The 19,896-nt window shown below is 31.6% G+C and overlaps 1 pseudogene; it reads left to right on the top strand.

Annotated features, from left to right (window-relative positions):
- The first annotated feature begins 14,607 nt into the window (after window positions 1-14,607).
- Window positions 14,608-15,379, top strand: LOC149566772 (BURP domain-containing protein 5-like; annotated as a pseudogene).
- The last annotated feature ends 4,517 nt before the right edge of the window (window positions 15,380-19,896 follow it).

The following is a 19,896-nucleotide window of genomic DNA, read 5'->3' as shown; positions in this document are numbered from 1 at the left end:
CCATGATGATAGAGGGAGTCTTAATAATGAAAACATCACTACTGGTAATCTCTACAATATCTTTATAGTTAGACATTGCATCATTTATTGGTTCTCAAAATTCATTATTTTGAATTATGAATTTATATAGATAGTTATGTTCAATTTGAAGATCATGATGCTCGTAGACTTATCATCAATGAAGACCAAAAAATAGGTAAATTTCTATATCACAATTTGATAATAAATTATTTATTCTTGTAAGTATTTTTTGACTTACTGCAACTTGTTTCTAATCCAGATAACATATCTAATGTTTCAAATGAAGACTTAAAAAATTTCACTAATTATCTAAGTTCATTGCTCCAAAATTTACCAACTACAGCAAATGAGAAAAACCATCTTAGTGAATGTATTAAGAGATTTAGAAAAGATGTTGAAACACCTCTCATTTCTTCCTCCAAATTTCAAGCAATACCTGGGTTAGATAACATTCCTATGAAACAAATACCACCATGGTTCAGTCCAAGAAAAATGTACAAATGCCATTCTACTCAACGAAGGTGTATTACAATTTCTCAAAACTTAAGTGGAAGAGTTGAGTAGGAAACCTTTCAATTCCCCACTAGAGGATCTAGAAAGAAAATGAAAAAGAACGAAATTAATCGCTCAGGTATAGCAATACAAAAAGAAACTCTTATTATTAGGAAACAAAAAGATGCCTACATTTGTTTAAAAAAACTTTATTAATTGAGTGAATTATGACTTTTTATCATTTCATATATTAATCATATGTTGGTATAGGTTTGTATGCTCAAGAAAACACTTTACGACATCAGTTACCTTTTTCTATTGATCTAAACCAAACAATAATAGGTGAAATACACCTCGTTGATGGTATATGCGAACTAATAAATTTCTTTTTCTTTAATATAAATTACTTTATTATGTATCTAACAAATTTTCTATACTAATTCAAACAAATTAGATACAATTTGTGGAGATCAATCATCAATGGTGAATGTTGCCCCTGACCAAACATTTCAAAAATCCATTTCAGGTAATTGACATTTTAAATATTTATGTAATAGTTACATTATATATTTTTACACTTAAAAATGTTTCTTAAGTTGATAAAAATGGAATGTGCACTTGTTTTAGTTTTAAATGTTAAAAAAAAAAATGGACCAATGTTACCCTTTTGCATGGATCTCAATGAAATACCAACAACAATGGATAGGATGCAAATTGGATATGGTAAGAAAATGATCAAATGAATTCTATTTTAATTTTTAATTTGTATTTGGTTCATTAAGTTTACATTATAAATGTGCATGTTTTTCTAGATTTAAATGATAAAGTAGAAGAGCACATATTTCCCCATTTTATTGATATCAACTATACACCAATGGATGATGTGATAGAAATTGGAGATGGTAAGAAAATTATAAAGTGAAATACTCATATTTTAGTATTCAATCTATATATTGGTTCTAATTAAGTTCAATTGTGAAATGTACATGTTTTTGCAGGCTTAACTAATCACCAAAATATTCAGCAACTATATTTGGATCTTAATCAAGAAACATCAACAACAAGAAATATAATGTGAACTAGAGATGTTTAAAACATTATAATATAAATTCATTCAAGTTTGAATATTTCTTTTCTAAATTAATTTTATAATTGGCTCATGTGTTTGTAGGTATGGATCATACTATAATGGAGGGTCATGGTCAATATCTTTCTGGATAATCAGTTTGAATTACAATAATATGAGTTATCTAATGAGTGTTTAACTCTATTTAAAATTTGATTCTCAAAGATAGTACCTTGTACGCGACTAAATATATTTTATATACTTTTGAGTGGGAGAAGTATTGAATCTTTTAAAATGTGTTAAAATTGCATAAGAAAAAAATTACAATCTAATTCCATGTCATGTTGTAAAAATTATATAAATAAAGTAAATAAAAAATAGTTTAATAATATGAAATTATATACATATCATTAAATATCTGAACAATATAAAAATGAGAGATATAAAGGTACAATTTCTTTTTTTTAAATATTATTACAAGTAGATGTACGATATATTGTTTGATATTTTGTATTGCCTATTATTTGATAAAAGATAATTCAAGGTGGACTTTAATGAGCTCGCAATAATAATGAATGTGAAAGGGGATTTGTTTTAGGACATTCTAATTTTGGGAAATTGACTAGATTATATGGAATGATTTTACAGCTATTAAATAAAATTATATTAAATTCTTATAATATTTAATAATTGATATACTCAAATTGTAGAAAACCTCAGACATACATAGATAAAAATAAATAGTTTTAATTTACCAACCAGGTGTATGTGCTTTTCTCCTTTGAATAACCTTTAGCCAACAATCACCCAAAATCCTAGAATTTAATAGATTTTATTTTAGGCATTTTAAAATACAATCTTGAGTAAAAAATCTTCATTTTCTATTGACTGTGAATGTAAATCCAAATGATCGATCCGAATGAATTAAAACAAGAAACTACATGTGGAGTCAAGAATTGTTCATATTGTATCAAAAAATAATATTTCACAATGCTCCAAAATCTTAAAAAATATCAAACCTGTATATTTTCTTCTTACTATAATTTTTTTATAAAATTTATTTTATCACAATCAAATATTCTTTATCATCATTGAATACAAAACATCATATATTTAACTCATTTACATTTTCAAAACAATCCAAATGTAAACATAAATCAAAGCTTTTAAAACCAAGATATATATCTAGCATAAACAAAAAAATCTAAATGCAAGAACAATATATAATAACTCAATCCAAATGTAAAGATAAATCAAAGTGTTTAAAACCAACGTATAAATCTAACATTAAAAAAAATCTAAATGCAAATATAATATATTATAACTTATTGAAACAAGTTATAGGAGCTCTATTCATCGCTGAAAAGTTTTTCTTAGAGAATGGAATTCTATTACAATTCAATCATTTTCGTTTCTATTTATTAAGATTTGTTATTTATTTTGACACCAAAATTAATTGCACATACAATCTTTGATGAGATTTTATCCAATATTTTTATGAGTTAACTCACAGCCAACTGGAAGTGTTTTTATTTCCCTTCTGATGTATGGCATGTATGGGTTGATGTAATATGTAAAAATGTTGGGAAATGCATTGGCTACATAGCCAACTCATTAATCTTGTAGCCCCTCAAAAAATTTCCTACAGGACCTCTTATACCTACTTGAAAATAGACTTGAAGCCCCCCCAAATGGGACCCCTGCCTTAGTATTTTCTATAGGCTATAATCTATTTAAACAAATCTATCACCATCTAATTTCTTTTTCTTTTTTTTAATAATATCATCACAATTATTTTTAACTGGTGTGAGAAAAATAATTTATATTATAATTATTTTTTCAAAATCTCAATATACAACTTTTAAAATTATAATAATTCATATTTAATTATAATATTAATAATATATATATGTGCAAATTTTACTTTTTTTATTTACCTATAAAACTTATAGATTTATACTTGTACACAAATAGTCATAATATTCTTAAATAAGTGTATATTATAATTATAAATTTCCTTTTTATATTTAGCTATAAAACCTAAGTACACAAATAAAGATTTATCATTATTATGTTCTTTGATGAATTATTATTATAATTTATTAAGTTGTAGATTCAAACCAAGACCTCCCACATAAGAGACTCACAATTTACCATTACGTTGAAGGCTATTGCCTTATAAATATTAAAAATTAATATTATATAATTTTGATTAATAAAATTATTATATAAATAATTAGTTTTATTTTAAATCAAATCATATTTTCCTTAATAAAATAATTCATATTTTCACACTTAAATTATCAATTTTCAAATTAATTATTTGATTTTGACTAAATTATTATATTTTGCAAACTTATATGTTACTATACTTAAGTAAATTATATTAAATATTATGACTACATGCAAAAAACAATAATATTAATTATTATTCTTTCATTACTTTTTCTCATGTTTATCCCGTCTGTGTTTTCTCTTTTGTATGAAAATTTTGTGTTGTCTCCACCCTTACTAATCATTAATTTATTCATATAATATAAGATGTTGTACTCATATTAATTATGACATGAAAATCCTTGCAATGTGTTCCTTAAGCCATTTCAGGCCAAAAAAGATGCATGCATAGTTACAAGGGCATTTCAAATAGGATTGTAGATATTGTTTCTCTACACTAGTCCCTCTATATATCTTGTGACCATTCTAAATTGAATTCTCTCACAATGGATACACTATTCACATTAAAATAGGTACAAGAAAGATGTCATTCTGGGGTGAACTTTTAATTGAGATTATAATTGATGATGAATGCAAAGCATAATTAAGACTAACACACATATTGTAGTGGTTTTTGTAACCACCATTCTACATGGTCATAGAGATAAAGTGATAATCTTAGAATTGTGTCAAAGTTTGTTCAAGAGACAAATATTAATCAAAATGAATTTGGTTATGGATAATGTAGATGAAAATATATGCATTACTAAGAGAAGCGATTATGGAATTTGAGATCCATTGGTGCCCAAATTGATTGGTTGCAAATCCTATGAGTTTTCCTACTCAATCTTGGGATCTTCCAACTCAATTTGGACAACAAACATGAATGATCCTCAAAGACCAAAATCCCTCTCACTTTAGGCTCTTAAAGGGTTAAAGGATTTTTTTTGTAGGCTAATCCATCAAGGATTTTTATTGTAGGCTTCAAATGATTTATCTCAAGAGGAAAATAAGTTCTCGAGATAAGTCAAAACCATGACTAAAATGCTTTTGGGATGCTTGATAAAAAATTAAGAGTATGAATGATAATGATAAAATGATATGAATATGCATAAGGTAATGATCTTGACCAACTACAAAGGTATATGTCAACTTAAATGGAATAGGCAAGACCGGTGCCTTGTCCAATTGTGGACAAACAAATTCTTTCTTACATGGACTTACTATCATCAACCTTTCGGAGACAACATGCACAACCATCAAAAACTGCCTGAGGAGAACTTAAAATATAAAACCCTAGTCTAAATGAATATAACTTTAACCAAAGAAGATTAATTAGATGAATAGTGCATAGCATACAACTTTCATGATCAAGAGAATATATTAGGTTAAATCTATCAAACAACAATAAGGAATACAAGAGGACAATATTTGATGCAAGTAATTGAAATTATTTTTCCCAAATTGAGATGAAAAGACTAGTCCTTAAATTGCTTCAAAATAAGGAAGTACAATTATGTGACGTTCAATTTCAATACATACCTAAAACTATAAAGTCATTTGTTCTTTATATGTCTATTATACTCTAATGTTGTGTATCTTTTTGTATCTCTATTGCAAACAGTCTTGGAAATCTTTATAGAAAATGAAAGGATTCATACAAGCTTTAGACCATTGTGACTAGCCTGACTATTAACTAAGTACAACTGAATCACATTAATTACAATGCAATTTAAACATCTTAAAACATTAATTCCAAAGATTCAATTCATGAACACCATTCTTTTCAATAGTGACATCCTTTAATTTGAGAATTAAATCTTTGATAATCAAATGTGTTTTATAATGTTTCTTTGATTCTCATTTATTTTATTCAAAAAATACTCCCATGCTCTTGATCACCTGAGAAACAAATCCTACACAAAAAATAATATAGTAAGATAACTTAATTTAAAATAAATCAAAACCTTACCTCAAGTTTTATGTTTATCCCAGATAATTTATGCATCCTTCCTACACACAAAACATTGTCAAAACAATTTATTTTTGATAAAATATTTAATTGGACTTTAAACATGATTTAAAGATATATTTTCAAACTAAAACTATACCCTAATATTGACTCTTATTAATTTAAGGTAGGAAAGAAATATCCCTTAAACATTTCATCATGAGGAGTGTATATTTTTAACCGTGAAAATATGTTCCTCATCTAAAGTTTTAACATAAAAATGAATTAGAATACTCTCTTTAAGATGCTCTAATACCCTCAAAGATATACCTTTTTCCTCAATTTTATTATTACCTTCAAATTTTATTTTAACAATAAATGCTAAGAGAAATGTATGAATGATATATAATATATGCACTTATACCTTTGAAATAAAAATGTAGCATTAATATATCTCCCTAAATAACTCATTTTTTCTCAATATTAGAGATTTAAAAACTAAATTCAAAAATAAATATTTTCTCACAAATAATGCAAAGTAATGTATAAAGAACATTTTTCCTCACTATATATAAATATGTTAAGTTTTAGTTTGATGGTATTATGTTTAAAATATTGCACTTTCATAAAGATCCAAAAGATTTCCATTAACTTGATTTCTCATTATCATTTTTCAAAACTTTAATATCTTCATGAAATATTCAAAACAATGTGAAAATTAATTTGAAGGTATTTTATAAAATTTCATTGCTTCAATGCTCATCTTTTATTTTGAAAATTGTAAAAATGAAATAAAGATATGACAAAATATTTTTGATAAAATAATCCTCATATTAATATTAAAAATATCACTTTCCTTCTACTTACCTTTTCCTTAATTCAAGAGGTAGTGTGAAATTCCTATTGCAGCCATTGATTATTAATCCCCTATTGTAAATGATTATTGAATTGCTGAAAAAATAATTCACATCTAACACAACTACAACTTCACCAATAAAATATGGAAAGAAATTCACAACACAAAGAACCCAATTTTTTGGACAAATCATCCCTGGATAAAACCCTAAGGGAAAACCACTTATGCAGATGGAAAATATATTAACTTTAGCAAACCAAGAGATACAAAAATTCCTTGCCTCTCACTGGCAAAATTTAGACAACCTCCCTCCTACTGATATTCCTCATTGCTATGCCCAACGCTATCACTATGCCCTTCCTAACATTGCAAGATCATTTGCTATCACTATAAATGCTTCTACAACTTGTGTTCCTATGTTATGTTCTCCAAATGCCCCCCCTGACCCCCCTTTTATACTACCTAACCAAGAGGTTTCTGGTTACTTCTTGATCAAGACAACCTAACCAAGAAGTTTCTAGTTGCTTCTTGATAACAACCCAACCAAGAAGTTTCTAGTTTCTTCTCGATTAAAACAACCTAACCAATAGGTTACTAGTTACTTCTAGAAGGAGTCAATCAATTAATAAATATTTGCTAATCAATTACATAAGGATGAATAGCTATCCAAGCTACCTAAAACTAATACTCTCTCTTAGCGAAGAAGTTGTTCTACATGACACCCAACTTATCTCCGAAGAAGATGAATTTTGCCTTTGTTAATGAGTTAGTCAAAATGTCTGCTACCTGCTCCTCTATAGATATGTATTGTAGATAAACAATCTCTCATTATACACAATCTCTGATGAAGTGATATCTAATGTCCATATGTTTAGACCTATCATGAATTATTGGATTCACAAAAAACTTGATGCAACTCTAATTGTCGCAGTGTATAATAGTAGTTTCAAATTTCTAACCAAACAAGGCTACTAACAACTTACAAAGCCATATAGCTTCACATGTTGCCATGCTAGCTACTATGTATTCTACTTCTATTGAACACAGAGCCACATATTTCTTCTTCTTGCTAAACCAAGATACAATGCCTGATCCCAAACTGAAACAACACCCTGAAGTGCTCCTTTTGTCCATTGTACTACCTACCCAATCTACATCAGCATAGCTCATAAAAAATAGAAGCAATGTTAGTAATTGAATTTCCTATTGGACTACCATAGAAGAAGGACTTATCAGAGCACTAAATATCTTATTGAAGTAGCAAGAAAAGTCAAAAGTTAGCATTAGATTAAAGCAAAGAAGATTGTTCTAGAGGTTTAAACAAAAGGATGAAATCATGGTATTATGATTGTTGGAACTAGGTTTAGGTTTTTCATGACTCATGCTATACTTAAGTGAAAGAAAGAAGACAAGTTTTTTTATCATGACCTGAAGAAGTGTGGTTGGAAAAGGAAGAAAAGTAGAGGTTCTTGACAAAGCTATGTAGAAGCAGTAAGTGAGTTATGATCAAAGTTGAAGGCATGATGGTATATTATTATGTTAAATAGCTTTAAGGGATCTGATATATCAAGGAAGTGAAAATTACAGATCATTTTGTTTATGTTACCTTCTTCCCATTGTAATAGTTGAAATCCCTTGAAAGGGTGACCCTAACAAGTCTATTGCAAAACCTTTAACAGGGTAAAATTCTTAGATTATAGTGTTGAAATCCTTTAGAAAGGTTACTCCTAATAGAGTAAATATCATAATATATATAGAGGAAAATTCTTTAACAAGGTGTATTTGACAGTGTTTTGTAACCCATAATCAAGCAAGCTCCTAACATAGTGTATTCCTGAAGAGTGTAGTGTTTGGGAGGATTATTCTCACACTATGCTTTTCACCTAAAATAAGTTTCCACAAGATAAATATTGGTCTTACTATTTTGTGTTTGCTTTTATTATTCTATGTGAATTTTAATGCATGTAATCAATAATAGTATTATATGTAGAATTGAATCTGATTGGTAAATAATACTAAAAATTATAAGATCTGAAAATAGGTGATTACTAATTCACCCCCCTCTTAATAATCAATCCTATATCTAAATAAGTTACTAATTAGATAAATATGTATAAAAATATAAATAAAAGATAGAAAAAAATTGATATTGAAAAAAAAGTTGAAAATATAAGAGGTAGGTCCAAGTACTATCATATGGGCCAAACATTAGCACAAAATGCTAAGCCTCCTTTTATAGATGTCAAGTCTGACATATCTGTTTAACTCCTATCAAGAGGGGAGGAGGTGAGATGGAGCATCCAATGGGAACTGGTAGGGAGGGAGATGATTGATGTCTATCCCAACCGATTTCAAAAGCATAGCAGCTTGGGTGTACCAATAGTGGGCCTTAGAGGTGGGATAGGAGTTTGTAATAGCAACTAAAGAGTAGTATGCCAAGTAAGGGTATCTATGTCATTCTTCAATTGAGCTAGTAACATTGTGGGGGGTGGATTTTTGGCATCTAATAATCTGATGGAGGAGAAAAATATGGATACTCTTGATTGAGGCCCTATCTAAGTTTAAAATAGAAGGCCCCCATATCAGTAAACCATAGAGCGATGTAGGTCTAACTAAGGAATTCAAGAGGGTTAACTTAGTTGAGGTGTCCGGAAAGTGATGTCTAAAGAATTGTCTCTCGAGCATGGCAAGGGAACCCAATGCTTTACAAATATGAGGCTAAATGGCTTGTCGTAAGCTAAAACAAGGCCCATAAAACTTAACCTCAATGTATGTGTAAGATTAAGCAATCTTGACTTCTCAACCTTGGGTGAACCCACAATAATGGGTTCCACTCTTATGGGATGAAGGAAATTTTAAAAAAAGGCAAAATTCGCATATCAGATTCACCACATGTTTGTGCAAACATTCAAGTTATGTTCGTGCAAACATAATTATAATATATGTTAACGCGAACACATTTGATATATATGGGGCATATTTGCACAGACATGCCCCACTAATATGTATGCCATTTTCTCCATTTTACTATTTTTTTGCATGGTAAACTTAGCCCCACAGGTTCCCATAAACATATGTTTGCGCGAGCACCTTTAACATATTTGTGCGAACATAGTGTTCACGCGAACATGTGATTTTAGAAATTTTTTACCCTCTTTTCTAAAAAATAAGTAAAATTGGCTCTTTTGATGACAAAAATTGAAAATGAATGATCTCCTACTATAAAATAAAAAATACCAATTTGTGCTGCTTGGAGAAAGCTTTCCAATGACTATAATTGTAATACATATTATATTCATTAAGACTTTCAAATATGAGTTTGAGTCATTATAGGTTCATTACCGATTGAACATCAACTAACTTTGACACTTCGAGAAAATTAGTAAATTAGGTCAAATTTTTTTTGAAAAATATCTAGGAAAAGAGTATTTGAGATAAATTTCTATTCAAAAAAAAAAAAAAAAATTATGATAAATTGAGTTCAAGTTATCTATGTCAAAAGGAATGTATGTCTGAATTATGATTGGTGTCACTTCAAAACTTCATAAACTATACAATATTCAACCAAATTGAATAAAATCAAATGCATCCTCTAGATATTGATGTTACAAATCCAACGCCAAAAGAATTATCTCATTATCTTTTCTAGAAAAAAAGTTGTGTGTCAAACAGACTGTCACTCTTTAAAAATATTGAATTTTAATATGTAACACTTTTTAGAGGAGAAGAAAAAATTGACTTCAATCTTTTTTTTAAAAAAAATTTAAAAATGGTTAGAAAGTAGGAATAGAGTACTAGAAATCACTAGTTTACATCATATTGAAATTATTCATAGTTTTAGAGATATAGTCACTTGAATCTAAGGTTTGTTTCAAAAATATTGATTTCAGTGTCAAATTGGTCAAAAAGTGGAACTCATTATTGTGGCATCACCCCCTTAGAAGTGAAAATGGAGATGAAAGATCTCCAAACCGTTGAAGACCATAACACAAGTCTTATCAATGTTCACAACCAGATATCTCAAGTCACAAAAATATGTGAGGAGAGAGAGAGAGAGAGAGAGAGAGAGAGAGAGAGAGAGAGAGAGAGAGAGAGAGAGAGAGAGAGAGAGAGAGAGAATGATAAAAGGGGAGGGAGACAATAATGCAGGAGAGAGATATATAGAGGAGAGAGAGGGTATTAAACAAGTGATTGCAAAGGGTTTATATATTAAAAAGCTATAAAAGTTTGTTACACCTTTAATAACGATATTAAATTATGTCAAGTTAGGCTTTCACACTCCATGCATAAGTCAAAATCCTCTATATTCTCTATATTATTTCTGCTTCCTCTCTGGGTTTATACTCATCCATATCTAGCATAATTTCTTCCTCCTTTTCCCCTTCTATATATGTATTAAAGAGCATATAGAAAACTTGATGTTATTGTATTTTTGTTTTTCTTTATTAATTTTTTAATGTGTAATGAGGTGACTATTCAAGATTGTTAATTATCTAAGTGATGACTTTTTACATTTAATATTTTATTCATTCTCCCCACTCTCAATATTGGACATATTTTCAACAGATACATCTATGTATACCTCACACAATTTCTCTTCATTTATATACAGTGTAGGTGATTAGAGAAATTTTTGTGCATATGGATGACTTGCATTATGAAATTGATTTCTCTATTGATAGATTCTCAAGTGTGGGAGAATGTGTTGTCTATGTGATAACTACCATTGAATTGTAGGGGTGTTCATATTGGTTACAATTATACATCGACATGAGATAATAATTTTGCTCCAAGTTTATGAAATGCGAAATTTATTCAAAGAGTTTGTGCATGCATAATAATGCTCTCTTCATTGGCATAGGCTTATTAGTATAAGTGATTTAGGCATCCTTGAATATATGGACATATTACATCTTCCTAATTATCTTCCTATTAGTAGGTTACCAAGAGTAAGTAATGTGGGGTTATGTAGTTAAAGTGTAGCATATTTAGTGTGATCTTTTGAGCATTATACAATTTTTCACGTGACTTGGATGATACATTATACATTATACATGATTCTCATATGTGAGAATTATTTTTTCTCAATCTAGAATAGTGAAAAATTAAGTCAATTAGATCCCTTATACCAATAATTGACTTAATGTAACATATCTCTATATAGAACTCAAGTGGAAGTACTAGAAATGTATATTCAACCAAATCCTACCTTTTCAAATTATCATTAATATGATCTAAAGATAATGTAGGATAAATATAATTTTTCACATAGTAGACTCATCTAATCCTAGTAAGAAAAAACATGCACACCTTCGTTTTTATTATCCAAAAATCTACGAGTAATATTATGTATTAGATGAAAAAATGTGAATATTAAATCAATAGTTACTATCACAATAATTAAAATATATTCAAGTATTTAATTCTTTCAACTAGACCATATATAACCTTAAGAAACATAAGTTGTATGATAGATAAATCTGCAAAGTTTACAAGATTAATAGGACATGTGAAAGGATACATAAATGTATATCACAACTTTCATTGAATTGCTTTTGCAAAATTTATCCAATCCACTCATTTTAAGGATAATGAAAAAATATCAAGCATTCTTGTTCCAGAAACTTATTCAAACACCATATTAATATTTTTTTCTTGATAGAAATTTGAGTTGTGAAACATAACAAGGAGAGTAAAAGGAATAACATTTTATTGCTCTTTTACCATTGTAGATTAGGCACACAAGATTACGATTTATGAAAAACAACATATAGCTTAAGCAACACATTTCTATTGTTTGGAGCACTTAAAATCTGAATTAAAACAGTTCACAAGAAACAAATAAACACTTTCTTCTTTATAGTATTGTATTATTGTTAAAGTTAGCAAAACCTTTGAAGAAAAATGGAATGGCTAGAACAAAAGCTTGATATGATTTTGATTAGCATTGATCCTTCATATTATTGCAGAAGAGTTATTTTACAAAGAAAGTTATTCACATTACAATGATTAACTTAGTAGAAACAAAAGAACTGTGGAATCTAGATGAAGATTTTATATAACCCATACAACATTTGTTAAGATAGTGTATAAGCCACAAGGGCATATTTACAAAGGCTGCAGGTAGACTATCCAGAAAGTTGACTATTGTATGTCATTCAATGAGTACCGATTCAAAATTTTAGTGAGGCAGTGGAGCATGAGGCGTGGAACAAGTCCAAAAAATCAGTAGTCCAAATGTAATCTTCACTTATAATCTCCATTTTCATTCTTCAAAGAGCGTGCAATTTTAGTGAAGTTGTTTGATTTATATATTAAACTCAACATTTTCAATCCACCAATGTATAAGGAAACATTAAACCTGCACCTTCTCATTTGATCTCACAATGAAACCTACCTTTCCTAATGAAAAATAGGAATTCATTATGAAGTCAAGTAAAATCATTTTAAAAACAAGCCATCGGGGTCATTGGGCAGATCTATATTTAGAACCATGAAGAATCGTTCCTTCTCAAAACGCCTAAATCTCTCTCAACTTTTCCTTCTTCCTCTGTACACGTTTTGTCCAAGGCATTGGGCTTAACCATTGGAGATCGTAGCCTCAAATGGCTTCTGAAGTTGATGGCTCTCTCTATTTCTATGCAACAATAGAGAAAGAAAAAACATCAAAGCAGCATTCTGTTTCGGCAGGTGAAGCGAGTCAAGAGAAAATATTTAATAGAACTGAGCCCGACAAATGTATCGTGAGTGGCCTGGGCAGGAGACAGAGATTTGAAATTCAAATTCAAACGTAACCGCCAGCTTTAAATTTGAATGGAGTGTGAGTGATAACTGGATGGCGTAGAAGTTGCAGTGACCGTCACTGTTAAATGTCAGACGAGGGCAGATGCAAACGGAACTAACAGAAAATAGAGAAGTGTTGCGGAATAAGTGGTCCGACATTGTATGACACACTCCAAGTCAAAGCTTCGAGTGTGCCGGTTAAGCCCGGCCCGGAATGACTATTTAAAGTAGCCGTAGGCACGTGAAATTACACCTGCATGTCTGCTATGGTTACATGCACCAGGGCAATATTTTAGTCTTACTCTTTATTCAATTCGATGCCCGATTATTGTAATTGGCAGCGACGAATTGCAGGGAAAGCCTTCAGAAGAATAGGGCTGCACATAAATATGAAATAGTAGAAGTGAAACCAGCGGTTCAAGGTAAAACCTTGCTTACAGAGGGAAAAATAAATTTAGAAAAAAAAAATCCATTTATAAGTTATGATACAAATGAATCAATGGATTATGAATAAGATTTCGATTTAAAATCCTGCCCATGTGATAATGTCTGCTATGGTTGCATCCACCATGGCTGTTGACAGGGAGCTCAGCAGCTATTTAAACGGAAGATATCCTCCTTTAGTTGGTATCTCTGAGATCATTAATCATCTTGCTTGTTTGCTTGTCATCTAACAAGATGAGGGGTTTAACTGTTTTCATTCTTCTCATTGTACGTTTTTCATTTCATAAAAATTCATGTAGATAGTTTGTAATTGATTTCTCTTCGCTTTTACGTAGTGTTGTACTTTTACTTTTTCTCCTAAATTTTAGTAATGTAAGTTTTCAAGATATGGGTAATTGGAATTCATTCATGATCATATTGACTGATCATGAATGCTTAACGATTCCTTGCATTTACCGATATTGGTAATTGGAATTCATTTTAAACCAGATTAACTGATCATTTAATTGTGAAGCTGTTAGTAAAACAAGTCATCTCTCTTTCATATTTTATAGTTTACTGAGTGCGTGAGTTGTTTGGAATTGACAGTGAGTAGCGGCGAGCGGAGCGGTGAATATTTTGGAAGGCAAAAGGAAAAGTGTAATAGCTCCATACTGACGGGAGAAGCTGCCTGCGACACCCATTCTACAGAGTGTTTGGGAACTTATCTTGGGTAATGATGAGAAAGAAACAGTGAATGAAAGAGTTGGAGTGGCATCTTTGATACGTTTGGTGCAGGAAATGGCAAGCATTCCCAAACATGAGAAGATGGATTCTCTTTTGCGCGTCGTGCCAGATGAATTGCCTTCCAATCCGGGCTCTTACGCTGTAGAATATCAGGTTTTAAACTGTGGTGGCTACATGAGCTTGTTTCTGCTAGAGAAGAATTTGCAGTGCAGAAACAAAATCTCTGTGAACTTTTCAAACAAGCAGAAGATGCGTCTTCTTCCCCGTGCCGTGGCAGACGAGATCCCCTTCTCCTCGGACAAGCTTTCTCTGGCGTTGAAGGAGGTCAACATTGCCCCCGATTCCCTCACCGCACTGGCCATGAAGAGGGCGTTACAGGCCTGTGAAAGACCTGCTGTGAAGGGAGAAACAAAGTACTGTGCAACGTCGTTGGAGTCCATGATCGACTTCACCGCATCGTTGGAGCAACCGTTTAACTGTTCTGGCGACGAATGTTCCGAAGATGTCAAAATCTGGGAAGCAGGAGTACACCATCGTTGGGGTGAAATTAAAGAGCGAAGCGAACAAGCCAATGACTGTTTGTCACCTCGTAAAGTATGCGCACGCGGTGTATTACTGCCATGAATTACACGGGACGAAGGCTGCAAGGGTTTGGGTGAAGGGGGAAGATGGCAAGGAGATGAAGGCAGCGGCCATCTGTCACACGGACATCAGCGCTTGGAATCCGGAACATGCGGCACTGCAGAAGTTCAAGCTGAAGCCAGGCGGTACTTCAGTTTGCCATCTTACTATCGAGAACCACCTTGTGTGGGTGGGAGCTAACTAGGACCCACACTATCACGCTTCCCTTGCTCTCCCAGTGTATATATAAATAGATAAATAAAGATGTGTTGTGTCGTAGGGGGTTGGCAGGACACCCTCTGTTGTAGTTTGTTGGTGTGAGGAGTAGCAGCTCTCTTTCTGTCATCTACCACTGTATCAGTGCGTGGCTGGCAGGGTAATATAGCTGTGTTTTTTCAAGTGATTTTTGTTTCTAGTACTTGATATTTATAATCTGTGGTGAACTTCTTTTTATTTCTACGTTATTGGAGCGGTTAGAGCATTATTCTAGGGCCGGTTCTATCAGTGTATGCTTTTATGCCATCCTGTATACTCTATCAGACCACCACCCTATTGTGCTCACTATCTTCCGACTTAATAATTCACTACTATATGTCACTACTACAAAGAGGGGGTGTTACTCTACCAGACCACCACCCTATTTTGCTCACTATCTTCTCACTTTTTAATTCACTATTATATATCACTACTACAAAGAGAGGGTGTTAAAGACAGAATTTTAGAGAATTTTTTTATAGATTATTTTTATCTCAGAGAAAAAGAAAGTTGTGTATCATCTTAGACATGTCTTTAACCGAACATCTTAATATATTATCTTAATCAATTATCTTTATAATAAGATAATAGAGAACAAAAGTATATATGTCTTATCAAGACAGTTTTCAAACAATATATCAAGACACCTAGTTAAAGGCATATCTAACTTTCTTTTTGTCTCACATGAAGACAATTTATTAAATATTTGTCTCAAAATATATTTTTCACATGTAAACTATTGCATTCCACTTTTTGACATTATTTCTAGCATCTTGTTCTACAAATAAAGATCACAATTGAGTAAACATTGGAAATGACAAAATAGCTACACACAACTAGATTGGAAGTGACCACAACATCTTTGATACCCATCCACTAAAAAACCCGAAAAAACTAGAATTGAATTAAAGGGATTTAACTTATCCAAACAAATATTCATAGAAAGCTAGTTCACCCTTCTTCTTGAAACATAACATATATGAATCACTTAGAAATGCTCCTACTTGAGAAAACATGTAAGTTGCTTTAGTCAAATTTCTCATGTTATTTATTGCCGATACATGACTCCACTTTAGTACTCTTGTCAAAAACATAATCAAATTTGCACCAAATTCAAAGGATGCTAGTGTGTCAAATACTTCATTTTCTTGTAAACTCATGTAAAAGTAGAATGACTCAGTTTATCATGATGTGCAAGCCACATAACTTGTATGAGCAATCAACTTACAATTTTTTCTTTTTTGCAAGTTTAGATATATAAAATAGGAACATTAGAAAGGAACATGATCTCTATCCCATAATAAGCTATTGAGGAAGTGACACTTGGAAATGAAAGAGTATACACAAATAAACTTTGCAAAAACTCAATAATGAACATAAAAGTTAAGTAATTTAATCAAATTTTACATTATGACTTTGAAACTCAAAATTACACAATAAACTATTTATTCTTAGCCTCGAGCATATCTTTTGCATATGTTTGCATTACTACTGTTAAGTACAAAACCCATCATCTCTTGTTAATTGCAAATTTGTGTTTCAGTACATGTTTTATGAAGATAACTGCAAAAAAAATCATTTTCATCATGCTAGAGTTGTACTATTTTTAGCACGTTAGAGCTATTGTGTTTTCAGCATATCAGAGCTATAGTATTTTCAAAATCTCATTTCTAGAATGACCATTTAGAGATGAAATTTCTCAAGAATATTATTCAACTAAACAAGAATAATTTCATATTATTTTTGTTTCACCAATAACTTGAAAGAAAGATTACACAATAATTTTCAGATTATAAGAATAATGAATTTTGTGAAGAGAATGGCAAGAAGAATGAAGATATAGTAGTTTGCATATGCCAATGACACCTACTTGAAAGGAGAAACAAACTAGATGATAACAACACATAAGAAAAATGAAAAAGTGGGCTTTGTAAAAAGTAGAATTCAACTAAGTTCTATAGGAAAAAATCGTGACATGAATATTATAAAAACAAACATTATTTTTTTAATTCAACTTTAAGAAGCCAAAAAGTTGTCAAAAAAATATTTATTCTAGTAAAATCTTGCAACATAGGTTGTTTTAAAATTCAACATTATGCTTTTATCCATCCTCTTCCTTAGTGTCCTCTTTCTATGAGGCACTATTGTAATTGTGGGCATGGATTATTCATCATATTAATCATTGTCATTATTATTATTTCCAACTTTCTGAAACTCAAGGATGGTTTCATGTTTAGGTACTTGAATGATAATTGAACCATTGTGTGCAATAAATGATTCAACATGTTCCTCTAACTCCTCTTCATGCTCACTACTGAATGACTTTGATTGTTGAGCTCCCTATACACAACATAGTCTAACTTATTAAAATAACATAAAACCTTAAATAAATTTATTGGTGTCATAGAATATTGGAAAGAGCTTACTTCATATTCATGGCTAGTGACTAATTTCTCTCCCTAGTCTAGCAAGTGTTGCCAAAGGCCTTGGAAACCATGTAGTAAGGCATACTTTAAGTCCTCCTCTAAAGCATCTTTTTTAAATTAGTGAGCCTACATAAATAAATATAACCATATTTATAAGCCATAATGACTCATAAGATAGAATCAGCTCACAACTTTAGCATGTGTCATTTATGAAATATAAATTACTAATGATAAAAATATTTACATATCAAGCCGCTACAAATGTTATTTTACCCTCCAAACTAACTTATGGGATCTAATATGAACTATCCTAGCTCAAGTTGCTTTTGTTGTATCTCAAAGGTGTCATTTAGATCTTACTAGTGAAGATGGCTAATAACTTGGATTATTGTGTTCCTTCCTCTTAAATTTGGCACCTTTGATAAGTTCATCCCATGTTGCTTGGTCTGTGATCCAAGTTGGTCATGGATATCTCAAATATTTTGTCAACTTAGACCTTAAATTATCCCTTTTGGAATAAATGTTTCTTATTAAGAAAAGCAACAATTAACAGGTGCTGACCCAAAGTAAAAAATTACTAGTGCCTAGTAAAGAGAGATCCAAACAAGCCAAATCTCCCTCTGTCAAAGACAAAGGTCCATAAGTGACTAACTTGTAAACCATGGTCAATGTTGGTAATGAAAGACTTGGGACAAGGCCCCATAATAGTTGTAGACTTAACCCAAAACAACAACAAAGGACTAGAGTGTCACCTATAAAACTTTTAGCAATCACTCGATCACAGGAGAAACTAAGACAAGACATCATCATAAGAAACAAGTGAACAAACTCAGGACATCAACGCCTATTAGAAAAGTAAACAAAGAAATAAGACCATACTAGACTATACCTCTATCCTTGGTAAAAATAATGTATATCATCCAACCATAGGTTTAGGAAAGGCTCCAACCTTGGCAAACATAGTCAAAAGTCTTCTAGCCTACCACAAACTCCCAAAACACCACACTAAAAGGAGTAGAGAGGAGGAAGACCAAGCCCTAAAGGTTAGAGCAACTCTCCCTTCCTCCATTAACAACACTCCTAAAAGTAGCACAAGTATTTAGTATCTCAATAGGAGTACCCTCTTCTTCCCAATGCCCAAATATGATCTCCACCTCAATAGGAGATTGCTCCACCTCCATAGGAGTAGTAAACTTAGAAGCTAAGAGTAAGACCCAGACCATCTTTGTAGGATGTAACACACATCTCCACACCAAAGTGTTTAGCTGCAGAATCATCCTTTCTTCACCACTTGAAGTATATCATCCATGCATGCTCTCATCAATCAAATCTCTTACAATAGGAAAGAGATACTCACAACAATGGGAGAGTACCCACTGAACACATTCACAACCACTTTCCTCCAGCAACCAGCTACCTCCATATGCTTTTCCCCCACCTCAATAGGGTACTCCACCTCAATAGGAAGCTGGAAAGTGAGAGAATAGGATAGAGGAAACCTCCACCAAACATGCATCCAAGGCTCTAAAATGACTACCTTAATTAGATTCAAGTCCCAAATAGAGGAAGCATTCACCTTAGAGTATTAGCATCCAAAGTAATCCATAAAGAAAAAAACACTAAGGGGCAAGATAATCCTCAAATGATGAACAAAAATGCCTAGCCAGGGGGAGCTGTCATCAGTAAAACCTCTAAAAATGAAACCCCATCTAGGAAATCCCCCATCAATAGAACTAGCACCAAAGACATGGACCACATTTCCCCTACAGACCAAACCATCAATGTCCAAGTCCCTACAAACCCTAGGGTTCACATGGGCCCCACAAACCATAACAAGAGGCCCCAAGGGAAAGAATTGCTAATGAAGCTACTGCACATAGCCCTCCAAACCAAACCCATTTGTATCTTCATCTCCAAGAATCTCTAAATAAAAGAGAGCCCACTAGAGGTAGAGACCAACAATACACTTGGGAAAAAAGACCCCATACATCCAAAATCCAAAGTGGGGAACAAGGTTTCCAGCAAAAAACACCTCAACCCA

This window comes from Cupressus sempervirens, chromosome 3, assembly GCF_028749045.1.
Source record: "Cupressus sempervirens isolate cs-2001-9-10 chromosome 3, ASM2874904v1, whole genome shotgun sequence".
In the NCBI taxonomy this organism is placed as follows: Eukaryota; Viridiplantae; Streptophyta; class Pinopsida; order Cupressales; family Cupressaceae; genus Cupressus; species Cupressus sempervirens.
Note: the sequence above shows the minus strand (reverse complement) of the source record. Positions and strands in the feature narration are given on the sequence as shown.